The 20,296-nt window shown below is 39.2% G+C and overlaps 2 long non-coding RNA genes across 3 annotated transcripts in view; one reads left to right on the forward strand and one right to left on the reverse strand.

The window, feature by feature from the left end:
- The window catches only part of LOC145480812 (uncharacterized), a 39,917-nt gene that overhangs the window by 914 nt on the left and 18,707 nt on the right, over positions 1-20,296 (reverse strand). The gene's annotated exons all lie outside the window — the stretch shown is intronic.
- LOC145480800 (uncharacterized) lies at positions 456-13,102 on the forward strand. 2 transcript variants are annotated; one of them, XR_014048547.1, is made up of 6 exons: positions 456-1,474; positions 1,829-1,942; positions 2,157-2,636; positions 3,736-3,813; positions 4,436-5,037; positions 11,818-13,102. It is a non-coding gene; the product is annotated as an uncharacterized LOC145480800 (long non-coding RNA). The 2 variants fall into 2 exon arrangements; XR_014048546.1 differs by having other exon boundaries at positions 456-1,942.

Consider the following 20,296-nt stretch of genomic DNA (forward strand, 5'->3'; position numbering starts at 1 on the left):
GAAGAGTATGAACTCAATTAATTGACCTCGCTCCCAATGTGTGGCTTCATAGCTCGGTTGGTAGAGCAACGCACCGGTATCGCGGAGGTCACGGGTTCGAATCCCGTTGAAGCCCTGATTTTTTTCAGGCTTCTTTTTTATAGTCCAAGCACGCCTTCCGTGCCTGTCTTGGTAAACACCTTACACCTTCAGTTTTCAGGGATTGGCTCTGTAAAATGCCAACACGACTGAGAGTAAGACATGTTGCGCATTTAAAACGCGGCGATGAATTTCAAGCTCCCGAAGACACATGTTCAGTCTTTCCTTGGTATTTTTAGTGATATCACAAAGGACTTCAAGAGTCAACTTCTTGAAAATTATTCAACGAATTTCACTTGAAATACCTGTACTTGTTTAGACGAAAATAACTGGCGACTGAGTGCGTGCTTTATTCGAAATTTTTTTATTCATATCATTGTATGCACTATTGTTTGACGCACAGAAATCTCAATGAAATATTCTGATGCAGCAAACACTTTTCTAGTAGGTGGAATGAATTTTAATCGTGTATGTAAGGAAGTCTCAAGGGACATCCCGTTCATTTTAGTGTCAGAAACCGTCGTGTGATGTGAAGGTGAACCAGCATCTTCGTCGATGTACGAACTCCCCTTCGCAGATAAGTATACGCTTTCGTTTTCTCTTTTCGTGTCCTTGTTAACTCTTCGCTTCGTTTCGCTACGCCTGTGCTTTCTCGCAGTTTAGTGGTTTAGTACAACCATTTCGTTGAGCACTTTTTTACGTCCACACAGTGAAGAAATTGTTGAATACTGGGAGGGTGTGAAACTTTCGGAATAAAGAATTACTAAGTTCGTTTAGACAAGCACATCGGAATAGCAGGTTTGAAAGTTTCTTACTGAATACCCCATTTCAGAAATAAGTTAATCTACTAGCTCTCTCGTTCGCCGTTTTTGTACCTGTTTTATGTTGTCCACGGCGGGTCTGAACTACAGGTCACATTCCACAGGTCAGAGCACAGGTCACTGTGCTACAGATAAATAAACAGCACCAAGATTCAGTCTCTTAGCCCTAATTAAACCTAGCACTCTGCGAAAATGTTGTTTTAGATCGAGGGGAAACTTTTGGCATAGTTATTCATCAGTAGAGTAGGGATTTCTACTCTTGACCTGTGGAATGTGACCTGTGTTTTAGACCCGGCTTGTTGTCCATTGCTCTGATGCTCTGAGTTGCTAAGGGTATGAAGATCTGACTGACTTAATATCAACAGTGTTAAAGTTACTTCAATAATATTTCCTGAGCATTTGAATTCTTTTCTCATGTAGGAACAGTTTGTTTCAATACAATCACTGAACTAACTGCTCGTGAAGGTTTTAATTGGGGTTAATTTAGTCGGTTTTACCTCGGGAGCGATTTTTTTGAGTTGTTATACAGCCATCCTTGTCCTTTACTTCAGGAGTGATTTCTGATACATTTTCGGGTAAGTAATATCAAAATATTGCGTTAGAATTTCAGACATAAAAGCAGATTTGTGTTATAATTGTCTTTGTGGTTATTGTTCATTTATCTTCATGTTTTCATAATTGTTTACATTTTCGTGAAATCAGAAATTACTTGACGAATAGCACCAATTTTGAACAAACTTGCTTTGAATTCTGGCGAGAACATTAAAAATACCTCACTTCAAATAAAGTAATTCTAGGAGAACATTAAGAAATTTTTTGATGCAGGCGATATTGACCGATGTTACGTTATATGGCCGGTTTCTAACTACCGAACTGATTGACCTACTGAATATATTTTTTGACATTTTTCTCTCTCCTTCTGGCACTAGACGAACAAAGGGGTATCCAAAGGAAATGTAACCATTATGAGCAGCAGTGTTCAATTTTGGAGATTCGTTCTCTCCATATCAGCCTCTTCATGTTGTGATCAACTCCAATTTCAGGTAAATTCTAGGTTTTGTTGTTTTATCTTTATTTTACACGTATCATCTGACCTTCTTGCAAAGTCTGATTTAAAAATTGTGACTAAGATAGCTATCACGATAAATGCATTGTTATGGTTCAGTTTGACCCTTGCTACAATTTTATAACTTTTTTGTTCTAGTGTATGGTAATTTAAATTAAAATGTAACAGAAATCTTTTTCGATTGATTGCAGGTTGTAGTTCTTGGGGTCTAGCGCAACCTGGAAGTTGACTATAGGAACTGACTGATTTCAGATAAGTACATCGTATTTTTGTTATTTGTTCGTCGTTTTCCTGGTAAACGATTTAATTCAGAGCAAGATTAATCGAAAGACAATATACCACCAGAATCCCAGACCTGACACGTTTGTACGCAGTAAATTTTCTAAGCGAAAAGAAAGCCAGTCACCACTATAAAGTGCATTTCTCTAGTCTCTTGCAATTGATTTCAGGCTAGCGAACACAATGTAATATGCCTGAAAATAGCAACATTGTACAACTACAAGACTGTTCTATTGAATAAAAGGAGATTTACTTCATTTAATGACATTTCCTCTCTTTTTTCCAAGGTTGAACACAGAGTGCACGTGCATTGAAAGAAAACCAGCCATTTTGGATTGTGGTGTTTTACCCTTCGCGTCGATGCAAGCAGACGACATCTGAAAGATCTTATAGTCAGATAAGCTCGTCGTCATTTAATTATAACTTGGCTTCACACTAGAAGCTAAGTTAGTTTCAAGAAAGCAGTTGGCTCAAGTGCACTTGAAAATCTCAAGTCGCACTTTAGAAAACTTGGCTTCACACCTGTTGACAAAGTATATTACTTGAGCATTTTCGCAGAAAAATAACTCATATATATTACAAATGCGATTGTCCGGCAGTAAAATCGTGAAGAAATGCATATGGTTGCTTTGTTGCTAAAGAGCAACACAGCAATAGCAGCAAAACAAAGGAACAAACGACATCTTCTGTATTTCTCTAGAGTGGCTCAACAACGCGGTTTTCGGCAGAGATTGCTGTAGGGCTTTAGCTAACCTAGGAAATGTGTTTCCGTGTGACTCGTCCAATGCTCAACAGAGTTGTGCGATTGCAAAGAAATGACCTGGTTGAAACTTGAGACAGCAGCTGGTTTGTATTTTGCAGAAGAGCATTTGCTGTGTCGGATGATATGAAAACCTATGGTTAAGGCTGTCAATGAAAATGAAATTCAAGCAAGTTGTTTACTAGTATCGGTTCGTTCGTCAGAACTGTAGCAACGCTGCACACCGCCCTCAGTTGGCTTCCATTTCCCATTGGTCAAGTGTGCTCTCAAGTGTGGTGTAGACCATACTTGGCGGCGTACTTCGGCTTCTTTGAACTACGAACGTTTCCATGGTCACTAAGTTAAGTTCAAGAAAGCACATTTTACCCCTTCACACTCAAAGTAGGTTCCAAGTGCACTTAGATTATACTTACAAGCTCTAGTGTGAAGCCAAGTATTTTCTTAACTATTCTGTCTTATACCATTTACAGTATCAGTCCAAGAAAGAAAATAATTAATTTCTTTTATCATGTTGATTATATCCTGAGGGAAATAACCAAATGAACTGTCTTCATGTAGCAAAAAAATATTAATTTTACACTGCTTTGTGCGCGTTCAAACGCTGTCTGAAAAGCATTTATGCTTTACATGTCTCTGTAAACCGCTGGCTCTGCATTGTCTTTGACCAAATTCCTAAACCTAACGCAATTTAAGTCAGTATATCAAAGCTTCCTCTTTTCTTTTTCATGCAGGTTTTAAAATAGACATGCTGAGAGAAAACAAGTCCATTTTGTACGACAGTGCGTGGCTCTAATGTTCTTTGGTACAAAGTTAGTATTGCAAACATCTTGGTTCAGATAGACCAGATATTATCTTCGCAGTTTTCTATTCATTAACTGAGAAACGTTGTCTAGATGTACCACCAAAAGCTCAGCAGTAATGTTCATAAAATATTTTTTGCCGGTGTTAGAAATTTATCTGCAACTTGCCTCACTTAGGTTCTTGCAAATTTATGAAACGAAGAGCTTAAAATTTGCCAATGCAAGAAAAGCAACTTCGTTAGCTCTTGAACTCAGTGGTTTCAATCAGTAGTTCACTGCTTACTAATGGCTGGAAACGCTTTTTCTCTACAATAAGTCCAGCATCTCAAATTTTCCGTTTTTTTCGGTTTCAGTCCCAAGTTAGTAAAATCTCCTTCCATGTCAATACATTTCAAAGTATCTTGCAGAGAAATTCTTTAACTATTTTAATGTCCTTGGCAGAACCAGGAAGTTTGTTTGAGATTTGCCAGCCAACAAAAATTTAGTGGTTTCTTTAATTATTATACCATACAGTATTGATGCCTGCTTTAAGAAGTCACTGCAGAATTGTCTGTTTTTAAATTTATAAACACGTCTCGAATTTGTTGATGAAAAAATAGTTCGTTTTATGTTTAATCTCCTTTTTTGCCAGGTGAACTCGGATATTGGAGAGAAAGTGTGGCCATTTTGGATTGCAGTGCTGGTGCACTATGATATATTGGAAAAATCTTAATTCAGATAAGTTCACCCTTTCCTCATTTTACTTGAATTTGTCGTCGACCACTGTAATAACTGTGTCATTCCAAGTATTCTGTAGATAAATCTAATCGGGAGTAGTGAAAGATGAAATTTTGATCCTGTGGTGAGCGTGGGACAAAGAATTGTACATCACAGTCCGTGACGGGATTCGAACCCATAAACTCTTAGATACCGGTTGGGCAATGAGGAATTGTTCTGATGTCCGAAAGAATTCTTGAAAGTAACAGGATTGCGAGAGATTTGTTCATCAATTTCAATAAAGTAATGCTTTAGAAAAGCACTGTAAATGTGTATTTAGGGGCAAATATTCGAAATTAACACAACTGGAGATCCGATAATCATTGAAAAGTAATTTAATTTGTTGTTTTCTGCTCTTTTTATCACCAGGTTGAATGCAAACATCGTTTCAATAGAAAGTGTAGCCATGCTAGATCAAAGTGTGTAAGCTCTCGAAGCCTGGCTCGAGTTGACAGCCACTGAAAACACCTTTTTCAGGTAAGTCGTTTTCTTCTCTCTTTACCATTGAACGATTTCAGTCCAAAGAGTGATCAAAATATATCTCATCGTACCTCGCTGCGTTGTCAAGTATGTTACAAAGGCAATGTTACCAAATTCATAAACTAAGAACAAAAGAAATGTATGACGATCAATTGGAAAAAATTGATATTTTGAGTTTGAGACTGAAGTGAAAGGTTGAACATCGCCATTTATTATTTTAAAGGACATCTTGAAACGGCCGAATATTCTCCACAATGCAAAATTGAAGCGCTTTTTCCTGACATTTTGAATTCAAGTTGAACAGAATACAAACCTGGTGGTGGTACTAGTAATTGTTACAAATTTATTTTGATATAAACATTGTGAAAAACAAAGATTCTAAAGTAGCATTTCAGCTTACTCTCGGCTTGGCTTTGCGAACGAAGTTTTAAGGAAGTGATCCACTTATGCTGCAGACAGAGAACCATGTACGACAATTTACGAGAACAATTCCAGTTTAATAGCACAATGATAATTTGCAGTGCGAACAATGCTTTCCTTATACGAGGCCGCAAATGAACTTTAAAGGCGATTCATTTAGAGAAGGAATTGTTCAGAATCAAATGTGTTTAAAATAGTATTGTCAGGCATTCAAGAACGAACAGCAACTTAATTTATAACGACTGATAGAGCTCATTACTTTATCGGCATGACAATTCTAATTGCGCTATGGTAAACACGATCATTTTTTGGTCATCAATGTTCGAAGCTTGACCAAAATCTATATAAACATGCACTACTTTTTCGTCTGTATAACTGATAAAAGTACAAAACATGGAGGTAGTGAATGAAAAAATATCATCACCTAGGGCAAATTAGTGTCTTGCTACACCATTTATTATGGAAATTAACGTTTAGAACAGAGAAAACAGAATTAATTTTTACGAACGTTGTTTGGCTTCAATACGTACTTGCATGTGTCCGGGTACAAGTGCGCTCAAGCCTTGACAGAAATTTCATGTTTTCGATATAGCGATGTTTCACTGACATGGATTTCAAAGTGTAGTTTGAGTATTTTCTTTTTCTCAAGAAAACAACAGTTTGTTGCATGTGAATAAAGTTTTTGTGTCAGTATTCAAACAAACAACAAACAAATAACATTCCAGCTAGAATAAATATGTGACGCTAGTCTCGCAGGGTAGCTGAAATGATAAATTGAAGTAATGGTCGATACATTTTAAAACAAAGAGCAAAAATAAAAATGGACCCTGAGAAAAATAGATAAATAAAACAAGTACACAGGTCAAAAGGTGTCAAAACTATTGTTTACACATATGGAATGTAACAATGAAATGGAAAATAGATAAAATAGAATCGAAAACTTTAGAAAGCTTTGAATTTACATAGTATGTTAATTGCTGCACGCGCAGTTTCCCGCTTCCTTGGAATGTCGTTTTCCGTAAAAAATAAACAATCTTCAATCTAAGCAGGAGCCATAACCGGGGACAGAGACCGTAAGTCTCGGGATCTGCACGCACCTAATGATATGGGGCACTTTTGCTATTTTTAGAACAACCCTGACGACATACATCCGCGCGGATCCACGCACATGTCGTGGGTTCTCGCGTGGATGTTGTCAAAGAATAAAGTTTATGTAAGAGATCTCTCTACTCTGGTATCGAGGTAATTTGTGAATTTCTCAAACAGTGCTTAATCATAAACAAAACCTGTTTTCGATAGTTTCTTATTATTTCTGCTCGTTTGGCAAGTTTGCAAAAGTTTTTGGAAGGAAAGTCTGACGCGTACAAGTAGCTCCAGTCCGAGTCGGTGTTTTCAATTGTAGCTAATTGTCAACAAATCTTGACAAAGATTTCTTTCGTTATCTTTTGTGCTGAGATTCTGCAACAATTTTCACCAACGCCAAAAGGCTACTATCATGTGCGTTTGTTCAAAGTAGTGAAATTTTACACAGCTGCGAAAATAAAATAGACAAGGAGTTTTGATAACTCAGCCAACAAAATCGAAACCGTAATTCGAGTTGATTAAAGAAGGCGTCATCGTAACTTTGCTGATTATTCCTGCTGTATTCACATATTTTCAGCTAAGCAGTTTAATATGTTCTCAAACATTTATCAACCTTGAACATATCTAAAAACTAGAGATATTATTGCAAAAGTCCAATTTGTCATGTTTACTGACTGTACAAAACACGCATCGGCGGGCGCTCTTATTCATCGACAACAGACAATTTATTGAATTTTTACACAAACTGAGCCTAGCCGTGTCTACAGACGTAAACTTATTGGGCCTTGATGAGATATCAAGCGTTGCTTACAATTCAGGCGAAGTGCAAACTTGCAATTTTTTACTTCTTTTCGGTGGCCATAGACTCTGGCGAAATCCCCGCAAGCGTTTCGCAAGAGGAGGGAAACTTTGAAGTCCTTAAACGCTGCAATATCCAAATTCTTCCAATTGGTTTTTTGCTGTGTTACGGAAAAGCTGTTAATCTTCAGCATATGTGAAATTTAAAGTGGAGTAATGTGGAACTCCTGTAAAAGAAGCAGCGGAACAAAACTTGGTCTGAGTGATATAAAACCGGACATACCTAAATTCGACACTGCCTTACTTCAGTCGAATTGGAGCAGCTTACGACGAAAATACTTAAGCAAAATTCCAACAGACATAAACGTATTGAGTTGTGGGCCAAAAGCATGAGACATGTTGGGAATTTCGGATGCCATTTCCCCCGCGCTACAACCGCAAAAATCCTCGCAGAATGTACGCGCGCTTTCCGCACACGATGACGCAATTTGTTCTAAAAATAGAAAAATTGTCCCATATCATAGGGACAGCCCCACTACTAGAAATGGCGCGTGCTTACGGTCTCCGTCCCCAATTGTGGCTCCTGATCTAAGCTCATTTTAGCAACTCAGTGTACAATTTTCACATCGATTCGACATAGGGAAGATTAGTACAAAGTTATTGCATTGGAAAGCGTTATTATCAGAAGTTAGAAACTAGTCTCACTTAGTGCAGGAACCGTGATTTTACAAGAAGTATTTACAAGCAGTATTACTGAGGAAAGGTTTCAAGACATAATTATCATTATGATTTAATTTTTGCTTTGGAACTTTTGAACAAACCTTTTGAATTTTAATCATATTCGTCATCCTTTTCATCTTTTATATGGAGGTCTTAAAAATGAAACAAATTTTAGAACATGCAAAGGGTGAAGGTTAACTGAGAGTGCCTCTTTCCATGTTCATCAAATTATAAATGCAGCATGGATTTCAAAATTTTGCAAATATGTCAAAAAGTTTGAAAATACTAAAAAATATAGCGATTCAAATTTATTTTTTTAATTAAGACTTTGTAAAAACCAAAAAATTCTCTAAAACATAGACTTGAGCTTAGAAAAGTACACCAAAATTCATAAAACACCTTTGAGTGTGCTTGTTTGCCACAGGAACGTCAAGAAAAGCAATGAACTAATTGACACAACAAAACGTTCCCTGATTGTTTTAACAAGGAGTTACCGAGTTCAGTTATTTATATTGACCTGCGTCAGTTTCCATTGTTTTCACTTTATCAAGATACTGGAAAGAGCATTGACCTAAATCCTGTTTCGAGACGCATTGGCAATAATTAAAGTGAGATAAGAAAGTACTTAAACACAGTACATTTGAACATAGTTAATAGAGGAAAATGGTTATGAATCACGGCAAATTTCTTTGTTATATGTTTTTGTTGGCTATTTGTGGGGGGGGGGGGGGTTGACCCTGCACAAAATCTTGAAAAATACAAAAAGTGGTTATGTGTGCTTATACAACTAACCAATAGAAACATTGCGATTACGTAATTCATGCACAGTCTAGGAGCATAAAACAAAAAGATGTACAGGGCGAAAGACCTTCCAGCATAACTCTTAGCCTGTTTGTTTCCTTTTTGATGTTTGTTGGGATTCTTAACCATTCCCTCTATTAACTATGATTTGAACAAATACAACTGTCTTGAGGATATGCTTGAAATTGTATCGATGACCTATAAGACACTGGAACCGAGAATCAAACACGTAACCGTCAGGAAATTTAGTCGTGGACATGTTAACAGGTCGTTAATAATTTGCAGCAGGAAATTATTTCGCATCATTGTTGATAAAGGCTGTATTTTTAGCCCGCATTTGTAAGTCTATTTCTTAGCTGGTCGGTAATAGCAGATCGAGTTTTCATGTTGTTTCCGAAGCAATATTTGTTTTTCAACTCCTTGGCAGGCAAGTGTACTATGCTTTCTGATAGTTAAATAAGCGACGCTTTGGTAAGCAGTGAAAACACGAGGTCAATTTGCAAGGACCGATGAAACCAAATAAAAAAAGAAGTACCGGATCCTGTCCCTGTAAAGGATGTAATTGGACTTGGTGATGTCGGACTACTGACAAAAACGCTAGGCTGATAAAAAGGTTTGAGAACGACATAATCAATTCATATATTTCGAAAAGCTTAAAAAAACGCCCAGTGCCTTGAAAAGATTGCAGAGGCTTTGTTTTTGATTTTTCGGTTTTACGTTCTTTTATCAATAATATCAATACTTTTGAAGCATGAATCAGTGGTACCCTATTAAAAGTTAAAGGGACACAGTCAGCTGGAGCACATGCGCACTAGATACCATTTGATTTCATAGTTAATCTACATATCACAGAGACACGATCCATAGTGTTTTTAACCAAATATGATACAAAAACTATCATAGGATGAGCAAAAGCCCACTAAAAAACAGGTTTTTCGGTAAACGATTGAAAATCAAGCAAAACACTGCGAAGATTGAAGCGGATTTCTAGATGTACTCGACAAGTATCTTTGATTTCAGGTTGTGGTGAACTTTTTCAAAGTGAGAAAACTAGTGTCCAGGTCAGCGCGGTCCCAAAGCCGACTGTGTCCCTTTAAGGGCCCATTAACCGATCCTTTCGAGCCGTTGCTAAGGAAAATTTATTCTCATATAACCTCATCATTTTTAGTTAGTTCAGAGTTATTTCATGTGTTTTAACTTTTTCATGATCAATAACACTAGTGATGACGTCAACAGGCCACGCCCATAGTCATGTGACTAATACAGAAAAATGCAAAGGCTCCCAGGCAAATTACTTTATCGGGATTTTTTTCATTGATTTAATATTTTAATTTAAATCCTCATTACGATATGCATCGATTTTGTTTCATTTCTAAAAGGTCGGATTTTGAAAGCATTTCAAAATATTGAAAAATTCGTAATTCTCTGAAAAAAGCATCATTTGGAAAAAGGAATGCATAGCTATGTTTCCAACATTGGCTTTGATCGAAATTCGTCGAAAAAGGCTGGATTTAATGAAAAACCGCGTTTCCTTTAGCATTTAAAGAAACCGGAAGTGCGCCCGAAAGATATTGGAAGTTACCCTATCAGCGCGTGCGCAATTTACACTACCAGCGCACTTCGGTAAGATCAAACAAAGCCACATGGAGTTAGTTTTCCTCTTTCTATTACTCTTGTTTATCTGTCTTTCTCTTATGTTGTCTTTGCTTGTACTTTCTCTGCTTTGTATTTTGCGAAACACAAAGAAAAACTTCTAAAATGTAAGAGAATTTGCAAGTTTTTGAGTTGTTATTGTTTTCCGCGCTCAGGCTGACGTACGTAACCGGAAGTGAAATTTCACTTCCTTAACAAGAGGTGCTGTTTTCTGTAAGCGATAATCCAACCATGTATTAACACAGCGGAGCAGGGCTTAAGTTTTGTATCACCCGACTTCAGTTTGCAGAGAAATATTGAGCCACGGCCCATCCAAGGATGCGAATAAGACAAGTGGAAATGAATAAGTCAGTTTCTTTCGTGAGATTTGTTAAGTGCAGTTCAGAAAACTACTGGTTCAGATCGAGGCAGAGCGTGTTGTTGATCATAAGTAAGGAAACAAGGTCGTGTCAACATACCAGCAGAAGTAAATAGTTGCTGCAAAGTTAAAGTTTTCACTTTGAAAATTAAATTTACGATTTTAACTATGAAATGTCTAGGTCCAAAAATGTTTTCTAACAAAAGAATTTACAAAATCAATCAGTCTTCATAATGATTCATGAAAACGTTTTATTGTGATCACTCTTGATCATTATGTAAGAATTTATAACCAACCGTTATTGTGCTTGACAACGCTACAGTAATCTGGTTACCATTAGCACAAATCTACCGGATTATACTAATGCAATACTGCATTCTGATTGGCTAAGGTATATCTTGTACGATCACCATTACTATTTAGTGGTTGAAGATTGTCTGCAAAATAGGGACATTTTTTTCTCGTCTCACCGAAGTTTCGGAAAAGGATTTAGAAATATTGAATGGATAATCAAATTCTCCAGAAGGCTGAAACAAGGTCATTTGCTGTCACAGCACTCGAAATTTTAGAAAAAAACTGATAATCGCTCGGACAAAGCTGAAAGATGGACTCAAAAGACTTCATTCTGCGCTCGATGACACTATGGTGACGTTTTAAAGTGTAGAGATTTAGTTGCCAATCATTTAGTAGGAGTTCTATATCTAAACAACTAGTTTATTTTGCTTAGTATTTGTGTATTTTATTCTGAAGCCAAAAGCTAGCGTTATCTTGTGAACATTTTATTATATATGTAAGCACCGTAAGTTTTATTTGGAAATAAAATATAGAACAAGTAGGAGAGTATCGCAGCAGCACCCTCACTCCGACAGTTCATCGCATAACAATACATGTTGATTCTGCGTGACACATTCTGATGAACTGTTAATATTTGATTCGATCAACAGGTAGCCTGAGGAATAGTAAAGAAAGTGAACAATGATGCACCACAGCGAACAACTGGCTAAAAGACAAATACAGAAACACTTTCAAATAAACTCTCTTTGAGCTTGGAAATAAACTTTAAGAAAAGAACCTGTACTCCGTTTCTCGTAAATCTGTCGATCCTCATAGTAAGTTGCGATGGAATAGTTGATTAACAAATGAAGCGGACGTAAATATATATAATATCAAGTCTGTGTGGGGGAAGAATAAAAAGATAGAGATTTTCGCAAAAAACAAAGTAAACTTAGCTGATGTAAGGAAGGTGCAAAGAGCAAATTAAAGACTAGACTCCAATAAGCTCTTACACCTTCCGGTGATAAAATATTATTTAGGAAATAACTGTAGAAAAAATATGCCGCAGAACCAGAAAGGTGAATGCGGTTAAACCTGTGTCATTGTCCTTTAGTTTGCATTTAAATTAGTTTAATCCAATGAACATTGCTCATTCCCAAAACAGAGGGCAATGCCAGAAAAAAATCGTCAGATAATCAAAAAATCGTGAGATACCCCTATATAGCTACACGAGCCACTGTGCACAGTAGTTTATCTTCGACCAAAAATCTCCCACCATCTTACAGGGGAAGATTGTTCGAAGAGTCTTAATTCCTGTCTCCCAAAACCCCCACTCCCCTGAATGAAACAATCGCGAAGGAGGATTAAATCTCGTCCATAATCCGTTACTTTCCTAGAGAGGATAATTGGAGAGAAAGTTTAACTCTCGTCTACAATCCTCCACTCGTCCTTTAAAGTTCAAAAAGGGGTTGTAATATGAGTTAGATTTCCTCCCAAAGTACTTTTTTCTGACAGGGTCAAAGGTTAAGAAGTAGCGGTAAGACTAAACTACACTGTGGCGACACTATGGGCATAAATAAGCAGTCTAGTCTTTCAGCCATTTCCTAAACCTTGACCACCTTAAAGAAACTTACTTTGCGAGGAAGTTTCACTCAATGTAACCACTTTTGCCTTTTAAGGAAAGATCATGAGATTATGGTTAAAACTTGCACTTCCCTCCAAATCTCCTTCCTAGGAAAGTAGAGGATTTTGGAAGAAATTTATTCCTCACGCGCGATTGTTTCATTCAGGGGAGTGGAGGTTTGAGGAACAGAAATTAATGCTCTTGAAACAACATTCCCCGAGAAGATCGTGGGGAATTTTGACCAAAAGATAAACCGCCCTGCCCAAAACATCGTGTACGGTTATCTCTTACTGACGATTTTCTTGAGGCATTGCACTCTGCTTTCGGAATAGAATATGTACCTTGGATTCAACTGGGGAGGAGGAAGGAGGGAAAAAGAGTCATCTTGCTCCCTACTACCTCCTCTGGGGAGGAGGAAGGAGGGAAAAAGAGTCATCTTGCTCCCTACTACCTCCTCTGGGGAGGAGGAAGGAGGGAAAAAGAGTCATCTTGCTCCCTACTACCTCCTCTGGGGAGGAGGAAGGAGGGAAAAAGAGTCATCTTGCTCCCTACTACCTCCTCTGGGGAGGAGGAAGGAGGGAAAAAGAGTCATCTTGCTCCCTACTACCTCCTCTGGGGAGGAGGAAGGAGGGAAAAAGAGTCATCTTGCTCCCTACTACCTCCTCTGGGGAGGAGGAAGGAGGGAAAAAGAGTCATCTTGCTCCCTACTACCTCCTCTGGGGAGGAGGAAGGAGGGAAAAAGAGTCATCTTGCTCCCTACTACCTCCTCTGGGGAGGAGGAAGGAGGGAAAAAGAGTCATCTTGCTCCCTACTACCTCCTCTGGGGAGGAGGAAGGAGGGAAAAAGAGTCATCTTGCTCCCTACTACCTCCTCTGGGGAGGAGGAAGGAGGGAAAAAGAGTCATCTTGCTCCCTACTACCTCCTCTGGGGAGGAGGAAGGAGGGAAAAAGAGTCATCTTGCTCCCTACTACCTCCTCTGGGGAGGAGGAAGGAGGGAAAAAGAGTCATCTTGCTCCCTACTACCTCCTCTGGGGAGGAGGAAGGAGGGAAAAAGAGTCATCTTGCTCCCTACTACCTCCTCTGGGGAGGAGGAAGGAGGGAAAAAGAGTCATCTTGCTCCCTACTACCTCCTCTGGGGAGGAGGAAGGAGGGAAAAAGAGTCATCTTGCTCCCTACTACCTCCTCTGGGGAGGAGGAAGGAGGGAAAAAGAGTCATCTTGCTCCCTACTACCTCCTCTGGGGAGGAGGAAGGAGGGAAAAAGAGTCATCTTGCTCCCTACTACCTCCTCTGGGGAGGAGGAAGGAGGGAAAAAGAGTCATCTTGCTCCCTACTACCTCCTCTGGGGAGGAGGAAGGAGGGAAAAAGAGTCATCTTGCTCCCTACTACCTCCTCTGGGGAGGAGGAAGGAGGGAAAAAGAGTCATCTTGCTCCCTACTACCTCCTCTGGGGAGGAGGAAGGAGGGAAAAAGAGTCATCTTGCTCCCTACTACCTCCTCTGGGGAGGAGGAAGGAGGGAAAAAGAGTCATCTTGCTCCCTACTACCTCCTCTGGGGAGGAGGAAGGAGGGAAAAAGAGTCATCTTGCTCCCTACTACCTCCTCTGGGGAGGAGGAAGGAGGGAAAAAGAGTCATCTTGCTCCCTACTACCTCCTCTGGGGAGGAGGAAGGAGGGAAAAAGAGTCATCTTGCTCCCTACTACCTCCTCTGGGGAGGAGGAAGGAGGGAAAAACAGTCATCTTGCTCCCTACTACCTCCTCTGGGGAGGAGGAAGGAGGGAAAAACAGTCATCTTGCTCCCTACTACCTCCTCTGGGGAGGAGGAAGGAGGGAAAAACAGTCATCTTGCTCCCTACTACCTCCTCTGGGGAGGAGGAAGGAGGGAAAAACAGTCATCTTGCTCCCTACTACCTCCTCTGGGGAGGAGGAAGGAGGGAAAAACAGTCATCTTGCTCCCTACTACCTCCTCTGGGGAGGAGGAAGGAGGGAAAAACAGTCATCTTGCTCCCTACTACCTCCTCTGGGGAGGAGGAAGGAGGGAAAAACAGTCATCTTGCTCCCTACTACCTCCTCTGGGGAGGAGGAAGGAGGGAAAAACAGTCATCTTGCTCCCTACTACCTCCTCTGGGGAGGAGGAAGGAGGGAAAAACAGTCATCTTGCTCCCTACTACCTCCTCTGGGGAGGAGGAAGGAGGGAAAAACAGTCATCTTGCTCCCTACTACCTCCTCTGGGGAGGAGGAAGGAGGGAAAAACAGTCATCTTGCTCCCTACTACCTCCTCTGGGGCGGAGGAAGGAGGGAAAAACAGTCATCTTGCTCCCTACTACCTCCTCTGGGGCGGAGGAAGGAGGGAAAAACAGTCATCTTGCTCCCTACTACCTCCTCTGGGGCGGAGGAAGGAGGGAAAAACAGTCATCTTGCTCCCTACTACCTCCTCTGGGGCGGAGGAAGGAGGGAAAAACAGTCATCTTGCTCCCTACTACCTCCTCTGGGGAGGAGGAAGGAGGGAAAAACAGTCATCTTGCTCCCTACTACCTCCTCTGGGGAGGAGGAAGGAGGGAAAAAGAGTCATCTTGCTCCCTACTACCTCCTCTGGGGAGGAGGAAGGAGGGAAAAAGAGTCATCTTGCTCCCTACTACCTCCTCTGGGGAGGAGGAAGGAGGGAAAAAGAGTCATCTTGCTCCCTACTACCTCCTCTGGGGAGGAGGAAGGAGGGAAAAACAGTCATCTTGCTCCCTACTACCTCCTCTGGGGAGGAGGAAGGAGGGAAAAACAGTCATCTTGCTCCCTACTACCTCCTCTGGGGAGGAGGAAGGAGGGAAAAACAGTCATCTTGCTCCCTACTACCTCCTCTGGGGAGGAGGAAGGAGGGAAAAACAGTCATCTTGCTCCCTACTACCTCCTCTGGGGAGGAGGAAGGAGGGAAAAAGAGTCATCTTGCTCCCTACTACCTCCTCTGGGGAGGAGGAAGGAGGGAAAAAGAGTCATCTTGCTCCCTACTACCTCCTCTGGGGAGGAGGAAGGAGGGAGAAAGAGTCATCTTGCTCCCTACTACCTCCTCTGGGGAGGAGGAAGGAGGGAAAAACAGTCATCTTGCTCCCTACTACCTCCTCTGGGGAGGAGGAAGGAGGGAAAAACAGTCATCTTGCTCCCTACTACCTCCTCTGGGGAGGAGGAAGGAGGGAAAAACAGTCATCTTGCTCCCTACTACCTCCTCTGGGGCGGAGGAAGGAGGGAAAAACAGTCATCTTGCTCCCTACTACCTCCTCTGGGGCGGAGGAAGGAGGGAAAAACAGTCATCTTGCTCCCTACTACCTCCTCTGGGGAGGAGGAAGGAGGGAAAAACAGTCATCTTGCTCCCTACTACCTCCTCTGGGGAGGAGGAAGGAGGGAAAAACAGTCATCTTGCTCCCTACTACCTCCTCTGGGGAGGGTTTAGATCTTTAGTTATTAACACACACTGTTTAAGTTTTTAAATAATGGACAAGGACACAAGATTTGGCCACAAACTTAGTTTGTGGCTTGTTTATATATCTTTTTTGCGTTATTTAATGATCTAATGTTGTAGAAGGTTTCAGAGCTCTTTGTTGTGACTCTTTTAATTAGCCCTTACACCTTCTTAACACCAGGAAAGGCTTTGCGAAATTTCACTTAAGTATTGTACTTTGATTCACATTGTTTCAGAGAAGAAAATGCTGATGAAAGCTACTTTGCAAGTCTTGTTTATTGATTAAATAGCTTTCAAAAATTCAGTTATGTTTTCTCAAAAAGTCACTCAACTCTTTTCGGAGACTTGCTCAACTCCTTTTTTTAACACTTTATTTTAAGGTGGTTGAATTTAATATTGATAAGTGCTGCAGCCCATTTTCTTAACGGATCCGTCTAATCTCTGTTATCCTGTTGACAACAATCATCATTACTAACCGGTTAGAAGGCAAGTGTAAGTGCTATCTAGACAATTGAAAATACGTGCACTGAGACGTTATATGCTCAGATTCACCAACTGTACTGGTTTAACAAGAATGAGCGCAAAAATTTCAAATCTCGATGTCAAGTTTTTTCTTTCTTTAATTTCTTTTCATATACACAAGCTATTCGTATCTTTTGGGTTTGAAAGGTTGCCATCAATATTTGGGTGCTACTTCAATACAAAATCCGTTAACCAGGATTCTATTATCATTCTATGGAAAGTCAAGTTAACAACGTATTATGCTAAAATGAACAAGAACTGTAGATCTACTTCAGCTACCTTAAAAACAGCAAGGAACACACATGGTATCCATGGATACACTGACTAGATTTATACTAGAAAATTCGGCAATGTTGTCAGATTTGATATTAAGACAATATCCTATACAGTTTCTTTATTTCTCTATTCTCATCACTTGACTTTTTGAGAATGTTTTAAGACAGCTAGGAGAAATTGTATGTTGTTTTCTAGTTCTTGAGAATTGAAAAGTTCATTCAGTTCTACCTTGCCGCTATTTTCTACGTGACGAACACATTGCTCTTCCACTGTCAATTTTAAACCTTTATTATCCGTAAGGCAAGGCATTTAACTTGACTCATTTACTATTTTAGAAAGTGCCCATGAAATGATCTTTCGAGCTAAATCAAGCCAATCTTCAAGTGAACCTCAAATTACTGTTTATTTGTGTAACTGAAGTGTGAAGAAACATATTTTAAACTAAAAATTGGTAGAGGAAAAGCTCTATTTCGTTTTGGAGACTGATGGCAAAATCAGATTTGTAAACTATCTCGCTTATCAGTTTCTCACTGTCAGACATATTAAACAGAGTGCGTTTATTTTCTCACTGAACTTGTCGTGTATAGTAAGTCATTTTATACAGAAAACGGGTTTGTTGGGGAATTTGATGCCTCGCCGACACCTCTCTCAAAACCGTAGCTAGAAACGCTCCAAACATGTATGGAGTTACCACTTTTTATCGGTACTAACTGGAAAATTTAATATCCGTTCATGACAAACAGAAATATTTTATTATTCTAGGCTATATTCCTTCCAGGAATCTTAAAGGTACTGAATAATTTTAAAATGCCTTAAGCTATCCCTCCGCATTTCTTACACAGTGTTGCCAAATTTTTTGTGGTTACAATAAAATAATGGAAAATCGAAAACTAATCATCATTATGGAATAATATAGCTTTACTTTTTGTTTACTTTTGCAACAAAGTGGGCAGCACTATTGAACGTTGGAAATGGATAATTATAACTTAACTGACCTGTCTGCGTATTGAACATCTTACTTTTTAATTGTCATCGTACACAAAGAAATTAGAAAAAAATCAGAAATCGAGAGTGAAATTTGCCTTCCATCGCAAAAGTGGTTTTGCACGAGAACTCGTTTTCAAACAGAAGGAAAAGGTAAACTCGGAAATGGCCTTTTCACTGTTCCATCAAGACAATGATCCAAAGTTGATGACTTCCTTTTTACTCATCATCTTGTTGAAATTAATATTATTGTAGTTAACTGAAATTAATTGAAATTCTCATCATCTGCAGAAAGGAGAAATGAGCTGTCGATCACTATTTCTTGGAAATAACAGAGTTCATGTCTATAATCGACATAACACGTTTCAGTGATGAACAACTTTTTAACTTGAATTTGTTATCGCTTTCTAGGAACAATACGTGAAAACTGGAGCGGAACGAATGCTGGAAAATCACATCTTCGTTTGCACCAAATTCGCAAAGATATCTTTCTCTTGAATTTATAAACTGTCCACCTCTGAATTACAGTTCAACATTTTCTCACTTTTTCTTCTACAAATCATCAATTAAGAACTTCACAACCTTAACTTTTTTGTACAGGACACTTAAAACAAACTACTGTTTTTCCTTATCATCTTTCATGCGACTGTACAATGTAAGGAATTAAAATCGCACTCCTGGTATTACTTTGGAATTTTTTTCCTATTTTGTCTTTAAACATCTTAGCCGTCATTTAGTTTTTTAAAAAAACATGTTAAGTCGAGCTGCCACAAATTGCAGCCGCTTCATTTAATGCTCTAAAAAAACGACTGTATCGAGATGAAATCTACACAATATGCCACAAGAGCAGTTCTTACAACCTGACTGTGGGTAATTTATAAAGCCAGAATTCCTAAATCAAACATAATGGTTATTTTGGGCGCATTGATTTCCCTTCTTGAACATGTAATGCAATTTTGGTATCAAGATTGAACTTAAACAAAGTTTTCAAACACGTAAATCCAATTCTTTTCTCTGACCTTTTCCAATAAGAACGCCGCAAAGAGCTTGTAAATTGTACATTTCTTCTACCTAGCCTCCTCTTTAACTATGCATAGAGTCAGCTTTCGTCACGACACGCGACTGAAAACAATCTGCTGCTGGTGTTTTGTGGCGCTATTTCAGCCCACAATGCGAGCGATTTGACAAAATAAATCTTACGTTTGATATTTTTTCTACTTAAAAGTATGAAACATTCAATACTTAGTTGTTACATTCTTTCTCGTATATTTTTCTATGCGAAAAATGCAAATTTGGCAAGAAATATTGTAAATTTTGACATCAAGACAATATCTCATAGTTGATGTATTATTTATTCTTATCACCTGACTCTGGCTATGTCTTAATTCAGTCAAGAGATTTAATTGCTGATCCCATGTCAATTTTTATAACTATATTATCCGTTGGCTCATTTGCAATTTTTAAAGCGGTGCTCTTGAAATGAGCTTTCAAGCTGAGTCAAGTCACTTTTTTGTGCAAGTGATGTACGAAGAGTCAGTTTTTAACTCGAAATTGGCAAGAAAGCCGTCTATTTATTTCCCTTTGGGCTGGTATATACGTAGCCAAACAGTTTTGTAAACTCTCTCGCCTGTCACAATTTCCCTTTGTCAAACATAGCCATAATACATTTATTTTTTAGTCATGTGATGCAGTGAACAACCGGGTTTGGTTTAGAATTGATGCCTTGGTAACATCTGTCTTCAGACCTTGTTAACGCCCAAACATTGAATTCACCACTCATGGGCGGAACACTTATTTTTCGTGTCAGTTCTAGCTGGAAATTATCCACTCACGAAAATCAGAAACACTTATTGTCTGATGTCACCAAAGAAAAAAAAATAACGCAGGAAAATTGCGCTAAATACTCTCGGAATTACGCTAAAAGAGGCGGGGAAACAAATCATTTGCAAGCAGTTATCCCACAAAGGTAATATGATTATAAATTTAAATTTACGGAAATGTCTTACGAAACACCGCCCTACGCTCCCAGTTACCCGTCTGTTCTAACTTTCCGGAAATTAGGGAGCTCAAGCAAACCACGACAGCAACGGCAACGAAAACGTTTGGACTGGAGGGCAGTCGTAGTCACGTAGAAATTTATTAATCTAAATATTGTGTTGATAATGTTGCTTTTTTTTTTTTCCAATCTTCTTAGATAGCGTAGCACAGTAAAGGCAAGCGCTAATGTGACTTTGACTATTGTTTTCCTATAACACAAAAATTGGAAAAGCCAAGTAAATGGGTCAAGCTAAAGAAAGAAT

Source organism: Orbicella franksi, chromosome 3 (assembly GCF_964199315.1).
Source record: "Orbicella franksi chromosome 3, jaOrbFran1.1, whole genome shotgun sequence".
In the NCBI taxonomy this organism is placed as follows: Eukaryota; Metazoa; Cnidaria; class Anthozoa; order Scleractinia; family Merulinidae; genus Orbicella; species Orbicella franksi.